At 42.6% G+C, this 22,630-nt stretch overlaps 1 protein-coding gene across 12 annotated transcripts in view; it reads left to right on the top strand.

Moving 5' to 3' along the window:
* Positions 1 to 1,086: 1,086 nt before the first annotated feature.
* Positions 1,087 to 22,630, top strand: part of SEMA6D (semaphorin 6D) — a 567,178-nt gene continuing 545,634 nt past the window's right edge. For 9 of the 12 annotated variants that reach the window (XM_084774602.1, XM_084774594.1, XM_084774605.1 and 6 more), the window contains exon 1: positions 1,087 to 1,367. The gene's annotated coding sequence lies outside the window, so the exon portion shown is untranslated. The remainder of the gene's footprint in view (positions 1,368 to 22,630) is intronic. The other 3 variants (XM_084774598.1, XM_084774593.1, XM_084774596.1) reach the window with 1 other exon arrangement.

The following is a 22,630-nucleotide window of genomic DNA, read 5'->3' as shown; positions in this document are numbered from 1 at the left end:
TCCACTACTCTCCTTGCGTACCCCCGCCCTCACTAAAGCAGGTTTTAAAAAGCCTGCCCTTACCTTTAATAAACGAGCTCTTGACAAGCAATTGTTCGCTTGAGCTACTGTCTCTCTCCCGCCCATGTCTTTATGTACAGGTTGCGACCCCCCTCGATCCCCCAATAACTGACCAGCTGGACTGGTTGGTGGACTAATTATCGTTACATGGATTAATTTCACTCCGTTAAGAAAGGCCAATGGATCTGAGCTTGTGCCTGTGTCACGTTCAGTGACCACCAAGTCACTAACCCCTCTACACCTCGTTATAGTATGAGAAACCACTCAGCCGAACATAAACCATTCCTGGGTTTTTACAGGACCCAGTATTTGGGACAAAGCCAGGCATTCAATTGAACTCCTTATTTCATTTGTGATATGAAATGACCAAATCTTGTCTCCATATTTTAAGGGCATTTTCTGAGCATTCGTGAATACACACTGTGTCTTGAGGATTATACGAGAGGCTGTTGATAGTTATAGCAAGGAGAGTTGACATTTTTCCTCCAGTCTTTGTGGCTAGATAGATGAGGAGGAAGCCTTCAGAGGGAACTTCAAACTTTTCTGGAAGGAGAAAAAGTAAATAATAAAATATTCCTAAAAAAAACACTAAGAAATGATAGATAGATAGATAGATAGATAGATAGATAGATAAAAATAGGAGAAGGAAGGCTTGATATACCTATAATGATGCCAGGAACTTTAGGAAGGCTTTTGCGAGTGGAAACAGCTGGACTGACAGCCTCCCCCTCAAGGACAGTGACTGTTCAGTGATTGACCCCCGGGAATAAATACATCTCTGTAATACTAAAGGTAGTGCATGGCTCAACGGAAAAAAAAATACATCTTTACACATGATACACAGCAGACATTAATCCAGTGCAGTGGCACCCATCAATTCAAGGACCTAGGTAGGCTTGTGGAAGGACTAGGCACCTTTGAGCCTGAGTCCAGAGGTTCCCAGGCGGGCGGGGACCAGAGGGGGAAGTTGGAGCCAGGAGCCAGCGCAGAAGCACGTGGGCTGAGGGGGTGGGAGGACGCCGGGCGCCAGAGTAACCGGTGAAGTGTCAAAGAGGCAGGAGTAGAGGGCTGTGGGGGTGACAGGGTGTGGTCTGCCTGGAGCAGGCGACGCGGGAGAGCGGGGCAGAGGCCCTGGGCTGCAGATGGTGCCTTGGCGTGCTGGGTGCGGTGACAGCGCGCAGCTGAGCAGCGGCTAGAGTGTCCCGGGCTCGCCAAGTGCCCAGCTCCAAGCTGCGCCAGCGCCCTCGCGGACCGCGGGGCTGGACACCTGCGAGTGAGGAGCAAGAGGTGCTCAGCCTTCCAGGCAAGTAAGTGACTCTTGTCTCCGCCGCCCGCGCCTTTAGCTGACCGCTGGAGATCCTGGAAAGCGCGCGGGGCTCTGAGGCGTCCAGGGATGTCCCTACCTCGGGCAGAGACCGGGAATCGGGGATAGGAACCTAGGAGCTTAGATGAGAACCAGAAAGAGGGGATGAGAAACGGGGAGCCGGGATTGGGACTAGGGAACCAGGATTAGGACCAAGGAGCGGGAATGGACAGTGGGGAGAAGGGACTGGGACCCGCCCGAGGCCCCGCCGCTCATCCCTGTGACAGCACAGTGGCAGGCTCTGATGTTGCCCATCTTTTGTGTCTTACCGGATCCCAGAGCCCTGCCAGGCCGGGGGCGGTCCAGAGGAAGCCACTTTAAGGCTCCGGGCTCCACCTCTCTCCACCCCACAGCCCTGGGGATTTCATTGCGGGCCACCGGCGCGGATCGGTGCATGCCAGAACCAGCGGGGCGGCCGGTGGGTGGTGGATGGACCACCCCGCAGCCCCGCTGGGCTTGCGTTCTTTTTAGGTACAGCGGCTCTAACTGGTGGGTGTTGGGAGGCAGGGCTGACTCGGGAGTACCGATTCTAATGCAGAGAGAACCACCTGCTTCCATGCTTTTCTTGGAGTCTAGAGGAGCAGGGTGGGGAACCAGAACCCAAGGCCCCCAAGCGTCCGGAGCCCAGGCTTGCGCGCCAGCTAGCAGGTGCTCACTGGGTGGGTCCCTTCTCTGGCTCATTGTTCGCGGTGACTGTTCTTGGGGCCGAGTTTGGCTACATAGATGCAGCTCACTGGTTTAATAAAAGTGGTGACTTGGAGGAGTGGGGAGTCGGAGCGGACTTACCCATTTTGGAAAGGGACTTCTTGGTTCAGAGAGCAAGAGTAGTAAAGACAACAGAAACCGTCCCTTAGTGCAAAACTTAGATCAGACAGATTCAGAAAGATAACCTCGTGAAGCAGGCTTCCAAAACGGGGAAAGATACCTCCCTCCTGCACTGAAATTGTTTTCAAAATAACGAAGGTGGAGTTTTAAGCGGTTTTTTTTTTGGGAGGCGGGGGCAACTGGCCGGTTTCTCTTGCTAGCACCTGTTTCCCTTAAAGGTTCTTGGGCGGGGTTTATTCCCCACCCACCCCCACCCCCGGCCCTCTCCTTCCTTGTGCATGTGCAGTCATTCTTTTTGTACCTCTAGGAAGTAAGAATACATGGTTCTGGGAGGGAGAGTCTCTTTTAATAAACAAAGTGAAATTTCCTCTGTACATATCGGCACTCGGTGATTTAGACTCTATGGCTCCTCATCCTATTGGTGATGTTAACATTTATGGATGGAAATGGACTCGGGCAGAGGCAGAGGGAGCCTCTTTTCCCTCCTCTCCTCCTTGGGGGAGCCCCAGGACATCTTGAGCAAACCCCTTTCTTCCATGGCAGCATGAACACCCTGACTTGGCTTTCCCCCATTACTGAAATGACAATGATATCACCTGTTCACGGTGTCTCAGTGCCTTAGTCCCCGAGCTGCAGACGCATTTGTTCCCTCTGTTTCTAATGTGCACAACTCTTAGCAAAAGAGATCTAAATATTTATTTCATGAAAGTACTGTATGCTCACATGTTTGTGTGTTATGTATCTGTAGTTGGTCGTACATATCAGTAGTTACTAAGGAACACCGGTGCCCTTCCCCCTGGATTTGCTGTTGTTGTGCCCATGACCTGCTAAATGCATTGTCTGCTGAAAACCTGGAGTTCAGCCCTAGGGATAAATATCTCATGTGATCGTGCCTCTGGCCACAGCTTTCTTGCTTTTGGAGGGAGAAGGAATAGATGGAGCAGTGTGGCTGTTGCTTGAGGTATGAATGCTCTATGACTGATTCTAAGATTGTGTGAATTAGGTCCATGATAAATAGCAGTAGAAACCTGGGCAGGCATCTCAGCTCCACAGACAGCCACAGAAAGTACTGCGCACTCTCCGTCTCTTTCCTCCATCCCTTTTAACGTTCATATCGTTCATGTTCTTCATAACAGGATTGCTTTTCTTGTGGTTTTCCATATTAAAAAGAACTTTTTCCTAAAGCCCGATGTTATCTCGCATCTTCGACACCGTGGTGCTCACTGGATGCACTGAATTATTTGTTCGTTTTTTTTTTCCTTTTGTTTGCTTTCACACTGTGTGCCAAGTTAGTACAGGAACAAATGAGCAATGAATCAGCCAAGTTCTAATGAAGATTAAGACAGGAAAGTTATCCAAAGCTATGTTTAAACTGAGCACACATTTAACCACTTCCCACATGACCAATTTCAGTTAGTAGCTTGTTCATCTTCCAACATCTCCAGACTCTAAATTCTTTCCCAGATTGATGACTACACTAAATCTTGATTGTAAAAGAACAGAACTTAATTATTTGAGTCTCATTTATCAGTCAGCAATGTTTAGCGTTGCCAAAATAATTATTTCATTGAAATATGCCTGACTTTAAAGTGTGTTGGGAAAGACTCCTTTTAAATGATTTTCTTCATGAAGGAGAAAACAAAGTCCTTGGAAAGCCGCAATCTCACTGCTGTGAGGCCCTGTAGCCATTGGTATTTATTGAGTTTCCTCTTCCACAGGAAGAAAGGGCCATTGTTTTGTTGTCTAGGAGCTGAAGGAAGATAAAAAGTGAGAAAAGAAAAGAAGCGGTTAAAAGTGCTATTTACTCTTTCAGAGGGAGAAAATGTTATTTGAGTAAATACTGATTGTTCTCTTAAAGGCATCCTAAATCTATATTAAGGGCCATTAAGAAGTTTTCATGATAGAAATGCTATTACTAAAATTTCATGAGACATTTCTATTTTAAAAAAAAAACCTGTACTTTTAATCTAATCTTGGGGTATTTTCATCATTCTGTAAATTATGAAATGTTAGTGAATCATCATTATTGAGACACTGAAATTTCATCAACTCTATATTGGAGTGCACTGTCTTCCTCCAAGTGCTTGCCTTGTAATAGCCAGTCCGTTGAGATGAAGAAGAACATCATTGATGTCATGGTGTGCTTTGCATTTTAAAACAGCAGCTAGTGAATTACAAACATTCATTACTCTACAACCACTTGTTGTAATTTCTCAGGACCCCAAAATAGAGAATTATTTGTACTGTATATACTGTCATTCAAGTCTTAACTGTGTCCATGCTGGTCCTTTTTTTCTTGAAAATAAATAGTCTGTTAAAGCAATATCTGTTAAACCTGAGTTTTTTGATATTTTCCTTCTGTGTCATAAATGCATGTTAAATATGTTCCACATAGCTTGGTGAAGGAACATACTGTTGAAAACTTGATGGTATGGGGGGGGGGGATTGGGGAAGGAAGGCTGAAGAGGGAGGAAAAGTAACTTCCGTTAAAACTTGACTCAGACCTTAGCAGGTGGAAGGAAGAACAGATTTCCCAGGGGAGTACACAAAGGACATCACCTGTGTCCATAGAATTCAAGCCCATATGGTGTGTTTAGCCTCTCTGGACCCCAGTTTCCTAAGCAGGGGCCACACTGGCTGCGGCAAACGCTGGCCTTGGCTTTCCATAGCTGCCACAGGCTCTTTGTTTCCCCCATACTGTTTGGCGGAAGAGTGCTGTTTTATTTAGGGAAAAAAATATGTCAATATGTGTTTCCAGAATATTTTAAGGAAAACTTTGTTTTTCTTCTATGGCTGCCCAATGAATGTTCATTTAACAAGACATGTTTAACGTTTGATTTGTTTGAGCTAGATAAAACCGGAAATGCTGGTCAAGGGACTAAACTAAGTCACTTGAAACAGTGCTTTTAGTTTCCTTTGACGTAAACTAATTTGAAGAAAATATTACTGAGTTAAGTGTTGAATTTAAAATTCAACTGTGGCGTATATTTCTCTTAAAAGGAAGGTCCACTTAATTAATGAGAAGGGGGTCATTTATGAGATAAAACTAAGACAGTCAACTGAACAATTTAATATATTGCCTTTTGGGGGGGAAATGTGTTTTCAGGAAAGTAATGTAGATTTCTGAAGTGGCTCAGAGACAAACAGATCTGGTCTACAATGCTGCTCTGTTTCTCTTTGTCTTCTTATCCTTGTCTATGCATTTTCTCTGTCAGGATATATAATTTTTTTCCCAATGTGTAGTTAGAGGGCTCATCAATGTAAATAGAAGGAAGTCCTTAGAAACAGAATCCACATACGTCTAAAAGGAGGACTGATGGTGACAAGATAGGAGGTGAACCAAGGGAAGAACCCTGCCCCCACGCACTCTGACGTCATGGTTAGTGTATGTTGGATGCATGATGATGTCACAAACAGGTAACAACTGAGTCAAGTTATGTGCACATCTGTGGCATCTAAACGCACACCCAGGCCCTATTCTTAGAGACATTGAGCACACAGGTTCTAGTGAGTCACTCTCGTAGCAAGGATTAAGCAGCACAGCAAAGCAACCACATTTTCCACTAGAAACTCCCTTGGAGTGCCTAAAACTCAAGCACAATAGGAGTGTTGGGGAACCACTCCGAGACCACGGGACCGCAAACTCAGACCGCTCTCTTTTTTTTTTTTCATTTTTTTTAACAACAACAACGACAACAAAATTAATAATTTATGTGTATGAGTGTTTTACCTGCCTGATTGTTTGTGCACTGCATGTGTGTAATGCCTGAGGGGACCAGATCCTAGGGCTGGGATTAAAGACCAGTTGTGAGCCTTCAGATGGGTGCTGGTAATTGAACCCAATTCTCTCTCTGGAGGAGCAACTAACACCCTCCAGCTCTGAGCCAGGTCTTGGGCTCCTCAGAGTTCTCTTCCTGCTTTTCCTTCTCTCCTCCCCTTTTTCTTCACCCCCCCACCCCCACCCCCCTTCTCTCCTCCCCTTTTTCTTCCCCCCACCCCCCACCCCCCCTGCAGCTTCTTCCCTTCTCCCACCCCCCCCCTTCCTTCCTTCACTCATTGGCTTGTTCATTTGCTACCTTGCCTGGCACTGATTGGTAGGTGTGGCCATTCTAATAGCAAGGTTAGCAAGTTCACTCCACCAGGCTGGCAGCTTTTGAAGTTTCTGTCCATGTAAATACAGTATTTGTTCTAAGTACTGCCCTTAAGTACAGTGGTTAAGTTTAAGTGCCCACTGGTTGTTTCCCTTTGTGCTAGAATCAACAACCATTTTCAGCTTTTAGAAGAGCCCACCCACAAAAGTGTTCCTTTTAACTATAGAAAATCTGGTAGGAGGGCGTGGAAAGGAAGGCAAGAAAAAAAAAACAAACCAGAAAACAATTCATTGACCCAGGGTGACATGTTTGCAGCTAAGGCCACGAAGGGATTAAAGTACCAAATCTAAGCAGCTGCCACTCCTCTCTGTGGTGGACATGACTGACTTTTCCCTCAGACATCTCAATTAGAGTTAATACTAAAATAATGTAATGTCTAAAATGCAGATCTGTTGTCCCAAACAGAAACTCTCAGACAATGATGAACACTGATCATTTAAATGTGGCCTTTAAAGAGATCATTGAACACAATAAAAATCTGCATATGAGTACACTTACCATGCTTCCAGTTATGGTATAAATAGTGCATAAAGCCTTAAACTTTCATCCAATTATTGTTTCATTGACATGCAAATTAACTGCTGACATCTAAGGTGTGTACCACGTGATGACTCCTAATTAGCAAGGAACCTGAGGGGATTATTTATAGACTACGCTGCCACACAGTGCAGGTATAACCCTCACCATGCAGGTGTGTTCTGGTTGGTGTTTAAGCATCCATTCCATTTGGGCAAGTGGTTTGTCTTCAAATCATCCTCAAAGAGATTAGAAACTAGGTATCCCCCACCAGCTTGGTCAGGCATGAATATCTTTGAGGGTGATGGATTTGAACACTAGGGCTTGGAAATATCATTTTTATTCTGAGCATGTAAAATAAAGTTTGCAAGAGAAAGTGAGTGAGAGAGTTGAACAAGTATTAAGTGAATTGGTTTTGAAAAGTACCTACTTCTAAAGATGTAAGTGGAAATCTTATTTTCTTTTCTAATGACGCTTGAGCCCCTTTATACATTGTGTATGAGAATGCCATGAAAAAACTATTGTGTGTCTCCCTTGCTCATATTAGATTATTACGTTCCACTGTGGGCATTCTTTATTCCACATATGTGTCTACTGAAAGGTATAATGAGCCCATGGAAAGGAGAAAAAATGTATTTCATTTGTTCTGTCTGTTCTTGTTCAGTGTGCATCTGGGCCTAAGCTCATCAGGTCTCCACATATGCCTGGTAATTTCTGCCTACAAAAATAAAAATTCCTAGAGAACTTTAACTGTTTACTATCTTTAATTATTTTGTATTATGGTAACCAACTTAGAATGTCCACATTTGCCTGCCAGATTGGCCAAATGACAATAAAAGATTTAAACATGTGGAAATGAAATAAAACGGTAACTTTCTATTTGAAGAAATAATAATAGTTGGATTAAACTTGACACAACAGTGTGTGTGTGTGTGTGTGTGTGTGTGTGTGTGTGTCTGTGTGTGTGTGTGTGTGTGTATGTGTGTGTGTATGAGAGAGAGAATATTTTAGTCTTCTTGAAGCTAGAAATGTATACATATTCTAAAAAGGCCATAGAAACATGGCATCTCTCTTAGCTATTGTGGTCACTGTAAACATATATATAGACTATCTAACTGTTGCAAACATGCAACACGTGGAAGTGAAAATATGGCTCATATTTTCAGAATTCTCACTAACATAAATTGTTCTGCATCTTGTTAGTGTTGACTGACATGTGGCTTCAGGATTAAGAAGGCTGTCCCGTCAGTATGATCAAGGCATCTTTGATCTTTTCACTGCTGAAGGTTTAAAAGGAAAAAGTATCTTGTAAATAGAAATAAACTTAACTTTCACTAACTTGAAGTAGAACTTACTGTGTGCAAGATATTGAGAAGCAGAGATGGGTTTTAAGAAAAAGAAAAAGTCTGGTGCCTTAAGCAGTGCTAATGAAGTAGGGCCTAAAAGAGATTAAGCCAAGGAGTAAGGCTCAGGGCTCCTGGGCCCATGAGGAGGGAGGGACATGCTTCTCAGTGTGGGTGAGCAGGAGGTGGAAAGGTAAGGCTAAATTGGAGAGTTTGACCTAAAAGGGCAAGTGTCAGCATGCAAGGGACAGTAAAAGCATGAGTAGATCCTAGAGCTGCTGCAGTGGAGGCAGAAATCCTGAGCAAAATGGTAAATGCCAGAAGCCCAGCAGGAAGTACCATGGTACAGTGCCCATGAGCATGGAGAGAAAGGTCTGGAAGTTTGGTCCTGATGAAACCTGACCTTTCCTATTGCTGACTCCTGTGCAACTGAAGATGGCAGAGGAAAGGCTCCCAGCCATGCTCTGACCTCCTGTTCGTTCCTTAAAGAGTTACTGGTTTCAGGTAATCTGTCTCTAACCTTAGCTCCATTTGTTCTCCTGGAAAACAGCAGGATAGTTTCTTCTTTTCTAGAACACTCCTCTGGCTGCACCTTACTCTCAGATGAAGGTCTTGCTTCTTGTTACTGCTAATATTGAAGGCATCATAAAGTGGTGTTCATAGACACCTACTGCTACATCAATCCATCCGCAAGCATTGGCTCAGAGTTAATCTGCATTCTTACAGGTTTTCTCACAAAGCAGTGGCAAATAACCAATGGTCGCAGTGAAATGCAATGCAAAAAATGAGTAACTAATTTGCTAATGAATGACTTGCTTGCTTAGCCTTAGGAAACAATCACGATTTCAATAAAAATATTTATATGAACTGAATTAGTAAGAGAAGTGAAAAATGAGAAAACAATGCCTACCCAAATATAGAGGGAAAAAGAGCCACAACAAGAATAAATTAGCATGATTTTACGGCAGAGTGTTTTGTGGTGTTTGGGATTGAACCCATTGCCTTGTCCGGGCGAGGCAACTATTAAACTAGTGAACTTTATATAGACATCCCATAGTACAATGTTCAGCAGCTTTTAATAGCAGTTTTCAAAGGCCAGCTGTTAACAAAATGAAAGTAAACGATGTGATATAAAATGCAAAACTTGACCAATATAGGACAAAATGTTGTGTGTGCGCATTTATAGAGTCAGAAGAGCAGACAGTATTTGAAGGCCGCCCCCATTGAACACTGACAGGATAATGCTGTATATAGCAAGTCCTATGAAAATACGCCCAGTTTAGGAAAAAAAAAAAGGTGGTTGGAGGTTCTGGTGGAAAGCCCTCTGTGTACTGTGAGTCAACTGGCTCCACCTCCAGCAAGCCTTCCCCTGGCCTGTGATATCCATTCTACTAATAGGTCCTTATAGGATTTCCCCGCAGACATGTAATAGACCCACTTAAGTCTTCATGCCCTCCACTGTCCTTCTGGCCATCATTTCTGGGAGGCACACTGCCCTGCCTTCCTACAGGTTTTCTTCCCTGCTTTTGCTTTGGAAGAAACAATCATCTGAGAAGTTACAACTATACAGTTTGATGCATGGACCCTGGGTTTGGGCTAAGTCCCAGCCTTGCCATTTCCAAGCTTCTCTTTTGTGTGTCCATCAGTAAAATTGAGCATGTCAATAGCTATCTTCTGAAGTCATCAAAGAATCAACTGATCCTCTGAAATAATGTAGGTGCTATTGTGTTACAGCTATTTGTCTAGTCCTGTCCCTTTAAAACCATTGGCCAGCTTCTTATTGCACTTTGAGGGTTGTCTATATAATCATGCTCATCAGCTTCAACTCTGGCCACTCATAGATTTTTTTTTTTATTATTTCTACAAAAATCAAATCCTGTCCTGCCACAGACCCTCTGCTAAAGCTGTTCTGGAAGCTTCTTCTTGACTATCTGTCTTCCAGACCCCCATCATTCTTTTCTCATTATTTTCCTTCCTTGATCCTATCACAATTTCAGCTTTGTCTTTGGTTGACTCTTTTCCTTTGTATTTGATGGCTAGAATTCAAACTCTGTGAGAAAAGGCTAATGTCTGCCATGTTGTTTTTCTTGTGTGCCTAACATAGAGCCCAAACATATAGTAATGACTAAGTATATACAGATGAACAGGTGGGGAGATTGAAAAAGGGAGGAGAATGTGGCCTATATTTTAGAATTTTCTTCATATTTGCAAGGTCTAAGAAGAGGTAGAAATTTGATACTAATATTTATTACTATTTTAGCTCTAATATGTAGGGCATTAAACTGCATCTTATAACACAGGCAGTACATTTGGAAATAGGTAGAAAATTCAAGGAGAGGTGTCCAGTGAACAAGGAGATGTTAGCTTGAAAATGCCTCAGGCCAGGGCAAACCTGTGTTGGAGCTGGGTTGGGGGAGCTGGGTATGAGGTGGAAGTGTGAGTGTATTGACTGGCCGGGCATTCAAGAGAAACGTCAGGACAATAGTTTACAAAGGGCCCAGATGGAAACACTACATAAAGACACTTTAAAAACCATTTCCACAGAATTTTACTGCTTAGCGTTAGACAGTGTTGCATGGACTTTGTGTACACAATACCCTTATGACTAGATAAAATCAGCTTTAGTGATTGGATGTCATAAAATAAAAATATGACTATGTTCTTCCTTGGGCTCAGCTGTTTGTTTGTTTTTTTTAACGGAAGTCACTCAAACATGGATATGGGTGTTGTGACTGTGTCTCTCTACAGATGGAGTATTTTTGTATCAAGGAACAGTACATGTGGGAAAATATATTTTCACCATTGTTTCTGATCATAAAATTGTGATAGTGTGGGAAGTTTTATAGCAGGCACTGCTCCTTTGGTCTTGCCAGGAGATGTCACTACAGCTCTCTTAGACTAACAGCACATCCTGTAGGGACCAATTGATAACCACCTACATCTCAGAGTGTCGGCTCTGCCCAACATCGTCTCTGCTACCTACGTTACCTGGAGGAAATGCAATAGAACAATAGAAATATTCCCAGGATCCTATTTCTTTCCAACAAATATTATTAGCTTGTGGATATACTGAAAGAAAAAAACAACTACAAAAAAAAACCCCTTGTTTATTATTTTGGAAGTAAGTGCAGTACTTTCTTATGAGTAATGATCAAGGGCTGTGAAGAAAAAGAGCAAGGAAGATAGAAAGGAAACATAGGTGGGTGCAGACTTCGGAAAGGATTGAAGCCCATGGTGCCAGCCAGCACTGGAAGGGTCCCCTGACTCAGTGCTTTCTTGCCTGATTGTCTTGGCAGTTGGTATCCAGAGCCCTGCCTCCTTTCTCTACATGGATAAGTCTAATTCTCAAAAAGCTTGTATTCGGAGTTATATACGTCCCCACTTTTTGATGAATATAATTTCAGTCCTCTCCACAATACGATAAATTGACAATTAGTACCATATTTTCCTAAGTAAGAAAAAATGAAAATGGGAAAGATATTGTACACAATATACATGTGTATAGCATACTGTCATGGTGACTGGGGATTTGACCCATAGGATTTCAACAGGTTCTAAAGAGTTACCCCCGCAGGAGAGTTTTAGGTCTCTTTCCCACTGTGATCCTGACTGAATTAGAATTCTGTAGTTGGATCCCCACGTAGTACCCAGTGCTTACTCTGTGTGAACAACATGCCCCAAAACTCTCTCTCTCTCTCTCTCTCTCTCTCTCTCTCTCTCTCTCTCTCTCTCTCTCTCTTTCTGTGCGTGCGTGCGTGCGTGCGTGCGTGCGTGCGTGTGTGGTGTAGTGCTTCATGCAGAGTCTAGACATTATGGAAAGTGAACTGATATTTTTGCTTCTAGAAAAGCACACAAAACTTGCAAAGTGACAAACAAAACAGAATGTGTGAACAAGAGAAAAGGAGTGCCCAAGGGTGAGCCTCCACACCCTTGAGTCTTTGAGGAAGGGAAAGACTATGGGGCCCCTGGCCTCACCTACTGCCACTGCCTCTACTTGTTCCACAGACCCATGAACCACTTAAAAGAAAGGCTCCTTTTGTCAGGGCCTCCTCCCTGGCTGTTGGAAACTGACTAGTATTTGTGGAGCTGTGTTTCCTGCTGTCCTCCAGGTGGCAGCCTGGCCCCACTGTCAGATGTGCTCTGCTTTTGGCCATCCCTAACATTGCCAGACCCGGGACTATTTCTCAGCACGTTTGATGCCCAGGGAATGATGTATTGGGGCTTCAGCTCACTGCACCCTAGGGTGACTGAACCTGCAGTATTTTGGAATCTTCAGATATTTTCTGAGTTGTCATCTGGTAGAAGGGGATGTGATAGTTTGGACATTTTGTCCCTTTAGAACGGTGCTGGTGGACTGTAGACACCCAGAAACAATCTATGGCAGAACACTTTAAAGGGGACATATACTCTCTCCTAAAATATGGGGAAATAAAGAAAGCTTAATATTCATTCAGTTACTTGATCTGCTATCTATTTCATGGCTTTGTTCTTCTTTGGTTCTGAAATAGTATTTCTTTCCACCTGACTTAAAGCAAATCCTCTCTAGAAGGTAGCTTATGGTAATTGACTGAGTATTTTGAAAGAATGCAGGCAGAACTACGTGGAATGTCTTAATTTAAATGAAGCTGTAAGCCTTTTCATACTGTAAGCGGAGGTATTTAAAAGTAAGATGATTAGAAACTGCTGAAGTTGCACACAATTCAAGAGAAAGGGAAACACATTGGAATGAGCGGCTGGCACAAGGCTGCGGTGTCCGTTTATTCTAAATATACATGTAATATCAATTATGGAAGAAAACCAACAAAGGATCTTAAGCTTGTCGGGCTGCATTTGTGTGGCTGCTTCTTTTCATGGGAATTTTTAGTAACTGGGAAAAGTGCCAGATTCTAAACGCTGGAAAACGACGCATGAATAGGATATACTAGATCTTCACACTGTTGGGAAAATTCACTTATGGCTTCAGGAAGGTTTTCTCTGTCAGTGTGGCCAAATTTGCACTCTGATTTGCAGTGGTGTAGACTTACGAGTCACCTGCAGTTGGCGCTGGGCCATGGTCAGTGGTGTCTTCAGTGAATTCCTCTGGAGAACTTCTGAGAACAATTGTTCTCACGCCTGAGAGACTTAATCTCTGTCACAGAGCATTCTCTCAAGGCAACCTGTGAGGGTGTGAGCTTGTGCTGTCTACAGAGCCCTACAGATTACATGTATAAAGAACCCAGCTTTACTTCTTCACCATGTGCTGAACTTTTGAAGTGCTAGCAGGCAGTGAGTTTGGGCTCTGGTAGCTGACGGTTCCTTGAAGGATTCAGAGAATGGCAAGGACGGGCCACTCCAATTCTCCTTCTAGATTCGGTAGCAGCGGTTCCGTGAGCTGTCAATCTGTCTTGCTTCACCTTGAACTTTTGTTCCAATGACTGGAACCGCAGTCCTGTCATTTTGTGAAGTCTTAGGGTAGGAAGTGAACATAAGGATGAGGATAAGTCCATGGCCTCTGATTTAATGGCCATAACAAAATCGGGAAGGGAAGGCCACTTCCCAACAAGCCTAAAGTCTCCTGTGATGACGCATGACTTCCTAGAAGGACTTCGTCAACTTACCGGTTCCTGTTCAGTTTTGGCTGCGAAAGCCAGTTTATCAGAAAAATATTGGATCTCTTGATGGAGAGATTTGAGTTTCTGCACTTCCCTTAATTGATATACTGTTTACTTATAGAAACACAAATGTTGCCCAGCGTACTAGTACTTATATGCTAAGTTTTCAAAATTGATTATATTTCTGTTATTCATATCAAAATCATTATGTAAAGGAATTGTTTTGGGGCATGCTCAAATGTTTTCTGCAGACCCAAGAGGCTTGCTGTCCTAAGAGTGATGAGACCAGCTATCTGAAAGGGAGAGCCACTGAGCAGCGATGCACTTCAGAGCCCTACGGTTGACTCTTTCTTTATCCCCATCATGATATTGAAAATCAGATATTATTGAGAGAAAGAAATTTCTTAGTCTATGAAACCTACGGAGGTAACAAAGAAACAAGAGAAGAAACAAGACTTGGGGCGATAGGCACCAAGGCAGTCATGCTTCCCAGAGAACAGAGTGAAGAAGACGAGACAGAAACCATTGAAAGCCATTGATTTTCCAGGAGCCATGAGACATTGAGGTAGAAAAAAGCAAGCCAAGATGAGAAGCCTGGGTGGCTAGAGGGTAGGGATGAGCACTAAGGACAGAGCTTTCTGGATTATCTTCAGGGAGACCTGGGGGGCGGGTTAGGAGAAGCTGTAGTATGACTTATTAAGAGTCAAACTGTAGCAACAGTCTAGTTCAATAATCAGTGAACCCCAGAGATGGATGTAGAAATCATGTCTGAACGGGGGGCCACATGGCGATTTTAGAGTGACTTAAGATTTGAAGGGAACAGCTACCTGCTGCGTGATGGAGATTTAAAGATTCAGAATAGTAATCCTGGGCACTGATAGCAGTGAAGGGCACCAGCAGGCCCTTCCAAAACTCTTGATGAGACATCCAACCACAGTTGTTAGCCTCAGGACCTGTTCTCACAATGGCATGTCTGTATCATGTCTGTATCATTTAGACCGTGCCCGTTCTGATTTGTATCTGATTGACATGCATTCTTCTTCCTTCCGGCTGCACCACATCCATGGCTAAATATTTTGAATTTTACTCCAAATTATTCACTGGGTGGGAACAAGTTTTTCCCTCCTCTTTATTCTTCTCTGAGGGAACTGGGAGCAGTCCAAGTTCAACACCATGGATTGGGCTGCCTTCCATCCACTGCCATAAGTCAAGAACTAGCTCGGTGAGGAAAGGAGGGAATGTGAGTCTGCATGTAGCATAAAAAGATGACTTCCTCCAGGAACTGTCTCCATAAACAGTCTTGCTTAGGGCTTAACTTTCAAAACAGACAGTATTTAATTGAAGGAGGCTGTTCAAACTAGGAAAAACCAACAAGCTAGTATGTCTAACTAAGGTGAGAGAAATAAGTCCTCTCTATATGCTGCCCACTCAGAGTGTCATTTTTGTCTGTAGTGAATATAAACATTTGTGTTTATCCACTTAAATTTAAGTTTAAAAATAATAAAGTGCAGACCCTGTCTTACCCCCTTGGTCTCCCATAATGGCAGCACACTCGCTGGGGACAGCAGCTCCGTGTCTGCCTTCTCTGCTAGCTCTTCCTTAAAGAGGCCTCTGTCATTGAGTTCAGTCAGGGACCTGGCTTCCTGCTGACAATAGGGTGCAATGCTTCTGTCATGTTTTGTTCCTGTGCGGTGAGGATGAAATGAATTAATCAACTACTAGGCTGGAAATTCAAACCCGGTTTCTTCTAAATCCAAGGTCTCACATTTTAATCCCAGTCCGTTGGCATCGATACTTAACAACCTGTTGGTTAACAGCGATACACAAACAAAAATTTAGGGATGGCAGGGAGGACAGCTGTGTGGATCTAAGTTTGTGCTGCTCGTGGAGCCTGAATGAAGATGTTTCAATGAGTAGATTTGGGAGTCCTTCATTAGGAAGAGACGTTCTTTAAAAACATCACTCTGAGGACAGAAACAAAACACACACACACACACACACACACACACACACACACACACACACACACACACACACACAGCCTCTGTACTTCTCCACTGCTGTTCTGTTGACAAGCAGAAGCCTCCCCCCAGAGGTGAGCCTTTCAGAAGGACGTCAGAAGTCGCCATCTGTGAGCCCCATAGTTTGTGTTTGCTTTCTAGTCCCTTTATTTGAAAATCCTTCCACAAAACAGTCGAGTGAGAACAATCTGTTAGGATAGGTAGGTGGACCTGTTGGCTAATGGAGAGGATTTTATTAGGGTGGAGAAGAGAATTACGCAAACAGATGGTGTGTTGGTCTCATTGCCAACCGTGGACAGCGCCACCTGGGAGCTGAGGGGCCCCTGGGAACCACCTCAGCCTTTCTAGCAAGGTGTTTTCTGGGCAGTCTACAGAAGAATGGGCTTGTGTGGGTAAGAGGAACTATTAGCAGCTCACAACTGTGCTTTAGAGAGAGAAAAGGGGGAGGGACAAGAGTTCCTGTATACACCCCTGACTTTGAATACGAACCCTGAAACTTTAATCCAATACTTGGGTTTAAAGTGAAACTTAACTATTACCTAAGAGGAGATATAGGAGAAAGACAGATGACCGATACATAAGACAGAGGAAAGAGTATGCCCAGTGACGCAGTGAGGACACCACGCTCTTGGATGTCTGCTCCCCAGAACTGAGCGGTGTCTTACGTCACCTGCTCGTGTTTTCACCGTGGCAGCCCTGGCACAATAAGACAGAGCAGAGAAAGTGTGCTTCAGAATAGTTACACACGCACTCCGGAGCACTGTTAGCTGTCAGGAGTGAGGTTTGGAAGGATGGGGCGATAGTCCTGGAGCCACTGATGCAGAATCCTCAGCACCGATAGAGTCCCAGAAATGGAGCATGTCTTCCATTAGTACCAGTTAAATGAGTATCAACCTTTACCTTGTTGGAAATTAAAAATGAATATAAGAAACACAATCCCCATGGAAAACCATATAAAAAGAGTTAGAAATAAATTTTCTTCCCTATCTTCACGCATATTCAGGTCTACCTGAGGAAACACACCTCAAATATATCTTTTCCATCAAAGTGCGCTGGACTAAGAGCCATCCTCTAGTGTCTTTTCAGACTCAGCTTGAAAGGCTTATTATAGGACATGTGTGTATATGGAGGCACAGAGTAAGCTATATATCTAACAATAAAGGTGGTAACCACACTGAATTCCTACCGCATGCCCTGCCCTGTATGTGGCTGGCTAGTTGTGTGGTCCAGTTGGCTCGTGTGTGAAGTTCCTCTCATCGGTGGCATTTGGCAGGTGGAGGCACAGCTGAGAAGTCAGTGGTATGTTCAGCTTTCAGCAGCTTGGTATGGAACTGTGGTTATCCTCTGGGTCCATGGGCTTCATCACTTGGTTGTACTGCACCCCTGAAAGAAAATAAAGCATTTGAGCACTCTGAAGTCAAGATGTCTCAAGGAAAGAATATGAGGATGTTACGTTATGCCTTTAAATTGATGGGATTTATACACATGGAAAATGAGTCAGAGTGTCAAATTCTGCTCCTGGTCCCCACCACTCCCTGTATGAAGTATCTGCTAGAGTGATTTTATTGCATCATTAGGAGGGACAGTTACATTTGTAAAAAAAAAAAAAAAAGTATGTTGGCACTGTGAAGAGGCAGGGAAAATGCCACCAACCTATTGAGCTAATTTAAGTGGTTCTTAGGAAGGACTGGTAAGTCTTTCTGTGGCCAGCTTAATGCTTTTTATAAAACCTTGATATCTATAGAAGCAACACATTTACTAAAATCATAAAATAAACCTGGAGTCATTCCAAGTTCTATTCTAAATTTATATCTTCATGTCTCAGCCAACACTCACTATTGTTAGCTTTTTTTTTTTTTTTTTTTTTTTACTCTAATGACTAAAGAACATTAAATACCCCATATTGCAGCCACTTCCAATTCTGGGGTAGTCATCTGAAATTTCATCTAGGTACACGCTCTTTCCTCCTTGCTATCTCACTCATGCTGACAGCTTGAGACTGAGTTTAACATGGAGGGAAGGGTTTAATCACTCTGTGAGCACCCTGGGGATACATTATACACTACATGTATGCATGAAAAGAAAAATATTTTCTTATGTTAACTTGGGATGCCACTTCAAAATTCCCTAGATGGCGTACATCATGCTGAAAAAAAGTTTCCCAACGCAGTAAGATGATCGCACAGTTACTGCTCCTGAGAGCCCTGTGCTGTTCTGAATGTGCTTGAAGGGAGACACAGAAGGAGGGAGGTGTGGGAGAGATGTGTGAGCTGTATGCAAGGTGTGCTATGTCTTTGCAGGGCTGAGGGGAGCCATGCTTGTCTTGCCTTGTTTGTCTATTTAGGAGAATACACGAGTGGTTTGCATTTTGAAGCATTCAGTCTTTTCAGTGTACTTCCAAATAATTTGTCTCTACATTGTGCTGCTTTGTCTGTGGAGAACAATACTTACGCAAGTGTTTCAAGAAGTAAAATGAATGAGCATTGCACTCTACAAAGAGACTTTCCAAATAAAAACCATTAAGGGTGAATGGCATGAATTACTGAGCTCTCCACCATATGTCAGAGTAGGATTGTTAAACCAGGCTCATTTACAAAAACCATACACGTTAATTTATCTAAGAAATAGAGGGATAATGCTTTGAAAGCAATAAAAATAGAGCCATAGTAAATATGAAAGACAAACTAATGACCTGTCTGTTGACCCTGGGTTTTTGGTGTTTTCTATTATCTCCTAAGAGTCATTTCTGAAGGATTGTATTAATAGTGTAGATATTATTCAACATTAACGCAAGTTTGGCAACATCAATTACTGAAGTAGATGGTTTAGAAAGTGAATGAGCTTCTCTCCCCCCACACCATCATTTTATTTCTCCTGGGAAAAATGGAGCCAAAGAACTTATGATATCAAAGTGTCTAAGTGATAGTCTGTATCCATCATGGTAAAAAAAAAAATACATACGTTTTAGTGATATTTTACCCAAATAAGATTCTCCATTTCATTTGAGTGGAAGCAAAGAGTGATCAATGTTTATGTAATTAAGCCCCTAAGTGATTTTTCAAAAATTAAGCTAGATGCCATTTCCTTACTACCATATTCTTTATCTGCCCATTGACATACCATGTACTATTCCAAGTAAAATACTTTTTGCACTTTATTGGATAAATCTAATTGTTTATGGACATTATGAGAACCCACAGATTTCTACTATATTAATTTAAAGACTGAAGTTGATGCAAATTAGTGTCATGTGTCAGTAAGTTTGCAGAAAATCCGTCTTAAAAAGAGAACATTCACAGAGTAGGTGAGACAAAATACCTAGAACTGGGGACTCCAGCAGGAACTGTGAGCTGCTCACAGCAAATGTGCTGCCCTGGGGGAGATGGCATTTGAAGAGACCCCAGGAAGCAAGGGGTGACTGGTCACAAAAGGTCAGTTTCCATGTTTATATCTTTTGAGGTCATTTGTGAAGAACCTTTGCTTCAGACCTCAAAGCTGTTTAATCCTGACCTATCTAGAAGTGATGCTTTTGAGGTGTACCTGAGCAGTAAAGCCAACAGCAGTGTAAAATGACATAACTGTCTGGGGTCTGTCTTCCAAGGCATTGCCCTTTTCTCTCAGTAGAGCCCATTTTTAGCTTACATGAAGGACCATTGATTAGCCATAGTAAAAATGTGTGACCAAAGGTTGCCATTCATACCAAAATTGAATGTGTATCATTTTAACAATATTCTACTGTCAACCACTGTCAAAACAGTGATTGTTTAATAGTGAGAATTCTGGCACACTTAGTTAGTTCTGGTCTGGATTAAGTCAACATATTTGACCATGTATATGCATTTTTCCAGAGAAAAGTCACCTGCCTGAATGTTTTCCCTGAATAGCATACAACAAAAGGAACAGGAGGCAGTACAGGACTCAATGTAGACCCAGCTCCTTTCTTCAGAGTTGGAAACAAAGCATAATAAAATACAGAATCAAAGGGCATTTAAAGGACACCCAGATGTAACTTCTAACTGTAATAAACCAGCTTACGGACCTTGGTAACATTATTTAAATTCTCTGAAAAATGAGATTAAAAGCAAATTAAATGATGCATACATCATCCACTACAGAGTCTGTTGTATTTAACATCCCCCAGCGAGGGTGCTTGCCATTGGTTTGAGGCAGGGAGTTTTGAAACATAGCTAGGCTTTTGGAGAATGGCTTTCTTTGCTTTTAGTTGACAACATTTCAAAGCAAAGAATGTATGTACAGGGTTGGTGTGAAGGTGAAAGGAGTTAATATATCACCAATTGATAAGGCATACTCCATGAATGCCAAGGGATGTCCATGGATGAAGAAGGCCCACAGAAGAAGAGAAAGCCACAGATTAGGAAGTTGGAAATCATAAAACATCAAAAGTAACATTTACCTGATTACTGTTTCCCTGTCCCCAACTTTTCAAACTTTTTACTTATGAAACAATCTTGTGTTGGAGCCTTACCGCTTGTGGTGGTTTGAACGACTGCCCTCATAGACTCAGATCTTTGGATAATTGGTCCCCCAGTTGGTGCCACTCTTTGGGCAGGTTTAGCAGATATGGCCTTGTTGGAGGAAACAAGTTGCTGGAGGTGGGCTTTGAGAATTTCAAGGCCTCACACTATTCTCAGTGCTTTCTCTACTTTCTGCTTATGAGTAAAGAACTGAGTTTTCAGCTTGCTGTAACTGTCCTGTGTGTATAGGCATCTTGAGCCATGCTGTGAACATGTGTATGGTTTCGTGGTTTTTCCTCTTTGAGATAGCTACCTCCCAAAGCACAGTAGCCCATGTACAGAGGAGTCTTAACCATTCATTCATACAGAGTTACAATTGATGAAATATTCACAATGAGTAAGGTGGGTCAAACCAATGTATGAGTGAATCTTCAGAGCAAACCCAGAATTGTTGTGAGTAGGGTCAAAAGCATAATTGTTGAGGATCATTCATTAAACACATATGTCCCACACTACCAAGTTCTGAAGTGTGTAAAAATACATATAACATAACAAAATCAGGAGTTGTATGAAAGTGTGTGCTTTGGTGGGAGCATTATCAATCAGTACAAGCCTGTTTAAAAGTAAGATAACCAGTCACAGCAAAATTCACAGCTTTCTACATCCACTGCCTTGTAGTTCTTTGTTTATGAAAATGTTCCAACAAACTAAGACAGGATAAAGACATACATTTTATTGCAATCAACCTTAATAGAAGTTAGAGACAAATTAAAAAATCTAGCAAGAGAATGATTTTATAGTTTATGGCATATCAATATATCTTAATATAGTGATCCATTCAAATAATTACATAGAAACAATGAGTTATGTTTATACGACAATGTAATTGAAAATAGTAAGGTATAAAATCTACCACATGAGTTAGGGAGGTAGTTCAGTGGCAGGAGTACAATGCTTACATCATAGGCAGAAGGATTTTAACTCAATGACTACAACCCACAGAAAAATGCTGGGCATGGTGGTACATGAGGGTAACCTTAGCAGGGTGGAGGATCTCTGGGGTTAGAGGGCCAGCTCTTCTACTCTGCTTGGTGAGATTTGGGACAAGGACAGGTCCTGTCTCAAAGGGGTTAGATTCTGTCCCTGAAGGTAGCACATGAGAGTGCCCTGTGATTTCCACATGCATGGGCACCCATGGGCACACTCACCTTTAACATATGCACCTGCAAGTATTCACATGTTTAGGCACAAAAAATGTCATATGTAAAATAGTTCATCAATATAAATGAATAATTTATTTATATTGTATAAAGGGTTATGATAAGCTCAAAAGTCACATCAGGATAATTGATTTTTACATTCAAGCATTCACTTTATATATTGCCTTTCAACACATTTCTAAAATTACCCCCCACTTTAGTTTCATAAACGGATACGATAAATGTGATTTTGTCTTTCTTCGGAAGTCTCATTTTTCACCGGGCTTGAGAAGAACAGTTTCTTTCACCATCCCTGGAAATACATGGATTACAATGATAAAAATGCATGATAGTGTCCTCATGGCATGTCCCTTGAACATTTAAAAAAAAAATCAATTCTCAGAACTTTTAGCAGAACTCAGAACTTTGTATTAATGACAACTTTTCTGGAAATAAAATCAAACCGAATACTTCTGGGTCTGATCACGCTGTGGATTGATCTGGGAGATCATTCCAGTTCATAGTTACTGAGCTGCTGTTCGCAGGAGTCCCCTGGCCTTGTGGGAAGCTTCGTAGCATGGCTCCCTTTATATTCTGGGCCTCGTAGTCTAAGAACTTAGCTGGGCCTGTCACTTGTCACTCCTGGGCACACCATTGTTCCAGAAGTAAAATTCAGTGCAGTGGCTCATGGCTGGCTCTCTTACCCTTGTGATGAGAGCAGCAAAGGGAAGCTTGTTCATTTTCTTGCAAAGCTTGTTCTGTTTCCTGCTGTGAGGGCTATACAGCATAATGGCAAGGTAGCTAGGCTAGGGGCTAGACTGTTCTGGAAGGGAGGGGAGTAAACTGGTTTGAACGGGCCACGTTGTCATTTAAATGGGTGAGCAAGGGATAAAATTTACCTGCTCTAAATTCAGAAGTCTTCCCTACACCCATTGTTCCAAATGCTTTCCTCAAACTGTCTGCTTCCTTAGGCCTTATGGACAGTGTGTGCCATGTCTGTAACACGCTCCCACATCTATGGAATACAGGAGTCCACATGCTAGAAAGCAGTTGCTGGCTTGTGTTCATGACACACAGATTTGCGGG

Source organism: Acomys minous (assembly GCF_964271855.1).
Source record: "Acomys minous genome assembly, chromosome: 3".
NCBI lineage: Eukaryota > Metazoa > Chordata > Mammalia > Rodentia > Muridae > Acomys > Acomys minous.
Note: the sequence above shows the minus strand (reverse complement) of the source record. Positions and strands in the feature narration are given on the sequence as shown.